The sequence below is a fragment of the Rhipicephalus microplus genome, chromosome 1, assembly GCF_043290135.1.
Source record: "Rhipicephalus microplus isolate Deutch F79 chromosome 1, USDA_Rmic, whole genome shotgun sequence".
Lineage (NCBI taxonomy): Eukaryota > Metazoa > Arthropoda > Arachnida > Ixodida > Ixodidae > Rhipicephalus > Rhipicephalus microplus.
In genome coordinates, this window is record NC_134700.1 from 113676547 (window position 1) to 113680947 (window position 4401).

Here is a 4401-nt window from a genome sequence, read left to right on the forward strand (position 1 = left end):
TCCCAAATTCAAAAGGAACTCGTTACAGTTACATTTTAAACATGGGAACGTGTTGTTTCATTAACGCTAAATTTAAATTTTTCATCGAAATATAGTGTTGAATAATCTCGAAGCCAAATAAAGTGAGAAATTCAATGTTCATTTAGCACTGCGTATATTTTACGAATTTACCATCGGCAGCAGCAGGTCAGGGGCGGCGCCAGGATGTGTTTACTGGGGGGCAACCACGAAAAGTGAGTTCCTCCGGGGGGGCCAGCTAGCTCTGCTCCTACTAGGTTTTCAATATATGCTTCCGGGCACTTGGGTGGGCATAGGGGGGGCAGGCGAGAATTTTGGGGGGGCTCCAGCCCACCCTTGCCCACCCCCCCTGGCGCCGCCCCTGCAGCAGGTTGTAGGTGGATAGAAGGTGTGGAAGGAAACGATCCTAGACAACTTTCTAGAGGTCACTGACAATACTGCAACTATGTCTAACAGCAGCTTTAGTGCTCGGCTACTACTAGTGTGACACATATGGTACTTTCTACATGTCATTTTCTACATCAGCCTTCAAATGGGCAGTGAAAATATTGTACTTAAGATTCTATTATATTAGTGTTGAAGAGCTTGTATCGCCAAACTTCTGGGGTTAGCATCGGCATTGTTGCTTGCGAGCAAAATAGTAGGGTTGGTCATAAGTAAAAGGCAGCGTCTCGTGCGCCGCGCGGCGCTCCAGCCATCCCCACACAGAACTGGCTGCTGCGCCGCACGGAAGTGACGTCACTTTGAAAAAATTAACGTAAAGCTATTTAATAGTGCAAATAATTACTTTATAATGCAATAAACTTACAAAATTGTCATTAAACAAGTGTGTAACGTGTTTTTATAGTGCATAAATTAATTATTAACGCATTGAATAAAAATATTTGTTTTTGTATACTGTTTTTGTAATATTAGTATATATTGCTCAATTTAACAACCTAATAAATTATTTGTTGGTTTATAAGTATTATTAAAAGGAAAATAAGTTGATTGTTTGTTCTGTGCTCGAGGGTGCAGCGGGTTTGCCCCTGGTTTCGGTTTGGAGCGTATTTTGATCCTACGACTACCCTAATACAGTACATGTGTACAGTATTGTACGCATACAGTACACATACGTACAGTATCGCACACAATATTGTACAGTACATGTGTACGTTCTACATCGCAATGTGCCATGTCAACAGCATTCGCCGAACAGGGTGTGATAAATCTGCATTGCAACGTCAACAGAGTGTTTCTTTGATAGACCGAGAGGAAATCGGTGGTCTGGCGTCAAATTAATGTGCATCCTTGCCTGTCGACAGAGTGTTTCTTTTGTTGACAGAGAGGAAATCGGTGGTCTGGTGTCAAATTAATGGGCATGCTTGCCTTTCGTTCGCGAAATCTATGCGTCCAGTGACGCTGTTCTGGTACCACGTCTACTGCAACGCGTTTTTCTGTCATCAGAGCCTCAATAAATAGCGTGAACAGCATTGCTTACCCAGTGGCGGAGGAAACGATGCAGTCAGTTGCATCGTTTTCGCTTACGGGCCTGGAGTTTTGTGTGTCCTTGTACGTCTCGGCAAGAAAGTGCATCGATTGTTGAACAAGCGTATAAATGTCCTATTCTGCGAGGATAATCAAACATTCGAAATCAAAGGAAGCGGCATTCAGGAAGATCAGTCCAATATGTGCTTAGGAGAAACTTGTTAACTTGTGTCGCAGACAGTACATTGTTGTTATTGATTTCAGCAGTGCTCTGAGGGACGAGGATCTTTCAGTGCGCTGCTAAAATCAAGAATGCGATCCAACTTGCGTATGCAATTTTCAGTTTTCATGCAGCACATTATTGATCGCCTTATATGAAAAAGTTAACAAAAAGTCATTTATGTACGTGCTATGCATGCCACGTTAAGCTTCTGTGCTAACTATACCCTTGCACTGGATATTAAAATGTTTACATGCTTACACTCTGAGGAAGAGATGGTCCGCTTATTTCTTTTAAACAAATCTGGAATGTTGGCCATGTTGTCGCTTGTGCTTCTAGACCAGGTAGTCGTGTCTGGACCACCAAGCAAACCAGCTTGACCTTCCTCATGCCCAGGGTTACACATCTTAATTCATGCGGCTACGATGTGCTGCTGCACTTCCACTAAGTATGAGTTGAATATGTTCGCAAATAGACTGCCATATAAAGCACTTGCAGGTGCTCTTCGGTTTTCTTTTTTAGCGTGTTATAGTGCAGCGATTGGTTCGCAGGTAGGACTTGCAAACCTTGTACAGCTATGGACAGGGCTGACTATTGTAGCTTCGTATGCATGTAGAAACCTTTTCCAAGTAGAAAGGTTATTATCATCAACATAAGAGAAAGGTATACAAGCTGTTTTCATCCAACCTTTCTTCACAAATGAGATAAAGATGACTAACCCATTACTACTTGAATTACCAGCCATACTGTACAGGTTGCCATCAATTTAATTATTGCAACACCCAACATTAAAACCACACTAATTCATTAATTTCACCTGTGACGACAATGTTAGTACAGTCAGCATTAGGCCGGCAATCGTGGCACTGCACGAGAGCCTCTTTTAATGTTGCCTATAGCAGCTAGATTACAAAAGCACTACAATTTTGTCGAAAAACTCACATGATCTACGAAGTCTTCACGTCTCGCTATTGAGGTGACCAGGGCATGGTTGGAAGTGCTGCGATCATATGTCTGACTAAGGAGCTGAAGTGCTTGCTTCATGTGTGATGCCTGTATTGCGTTGATTTGCTTGCATCGGATCCATGCATTCATTGTGCACGATGACCTAAACTGATACGACACATGCATTTTAATCTCTCATAACATAGACAGATTAAGAGATGCCCTTCTTGGCTACTTAGTTCATAACTGAAGCTCAACAGTGGCAGGACAAAAACATGTGGGTCTAAAGGACCGGGCAAAATCCTCCTGACCTTATATGATGGTCTACTGACAAATTTTGTCGCCTCCTCACCTACGCCAAATTTAGTGTTAGTTATAAACGTTCGGCGATTTTAAACTTCCAGGCTTCAGTTTTGTCACTTTATCTATCTTGGCTAGTGATAAGGTAGCCCATGCCTTACTATAAAAGCTTGTTAAGACTTTCGCCTAACTCAGTTTATCACGAAGCCTATACAAATTGTAGGTTCTGATTTTGATGAGATAAACCTTGAAACTTCTTTTTCTGAGAGCCTTTTAGCTCTATGTTCTCCCCATTTTTTTAAACAAAATTAGACGCCGTTCAAAACTACCCGAACTCATGATATGACACATACCTGTTACAAAAGTACGGTGTAGTAAATGTGCATTTTTGCCTCAAAGAGCCAATAAAAAGAAGAAACAAAAATGTCTGTGTAGGTCTACACTGTACCCTATTAATCCTTGGGAATTCAACAGCAAGTGATATGGATTACAGAAAAATGCTCAAAGCCTCAAGCCGTCAGTTGAGGTGCTGTGCACTATCATCATCAGCCTGACTACGTCCACTGCAGGACAAAGGCCTCTCCCATGTTTCGCCAGTTAACTCGATCCTGTGCTTGCTGCTGCCACTTTACACCCACAAACTTCTTGATCTCATCTGCCCACCTAACCTTCTGTCTCCCCCTAACTCTCATGCCTTCTCTGGGAATCCAGTTAGTTACCCTTAACGACCAGCAATTGTCCTGTCTATGCACTACATGCCCAGCCCATGTCCATTTCCTCTTCTTGATTTCAACTATGATATGCTTAACCCCGTTTTGTTCCCTGATCCACTCTGCTCTCTTTTTGTCTCTTAAAGTTACACCTACCATTTTTCTTTCCATTGCTCGCTGCATCATCCTCTATTCAAGCTGAACCCTCTTTGTAAGTCTCCAGGTTTCCGCTCCGTAGCTAAGTACCAGCAAGTTAAAGCTGTTATATATCTTCTTCTTGAGGGATAGTGGCAATCTACCTGTCATAACATGAGAGTGCTTGCCAAATGTGCTCCACCCCATTCTTATTCTTCTAGTTACTTCAATCTCTTGGTTCGGCTCCGTGGTTATTACCTGCACTAAGTAGACATAGTCTTTTACTAAAAACTCGCGCTCAGCTTGACGACTTAACTCATCGCCGCAGAACTGCCCGCCTTTCGCTTCTCCACAAGCTCTATCATCACCCATACCTTCACCGCATTTTCGAAGCACCAACAGTCATCTTTCCACGCACAGACCATATCTTCAAGATAAAATGTATAACTTGTCACTCAGCTCATTGCGCTAATTCCTTCATTCCCCGAACAATAGTTGCATGGAATAGCTTGCCATCCCACATTGCCACTCAAGCAGATTTCCCAACATTTAACGAACTTTTACTCAACATTTCCGATTAGATATCCACCGCGCATACTCTCATTA

General features: G+C 42.5%; 1 long non-coding RNA gene across 1 annotated transcript; it reads right to left on the minus strand.

Annotated features, from left to right (window-relative positions):
* Positions 1 to 705: 705 nt before the first annotated feature.
* Positions 706 to 3929, minus strand: LOC119179885 (uncharacterized). Its single transcript, XR_012893870.1, has 3 exons — positions 2648 to 3929; positions 1499 to 1625; positions 706 to 759 (listed from the first exon to the last, which is right to left on the minus strand). It is a non-coding gene; the product is annotated as an uncharacterized LOC119179885 (long non-coding RNA).
* Positions 3930 to 4401: the final 472 nt, after the last annotated feature.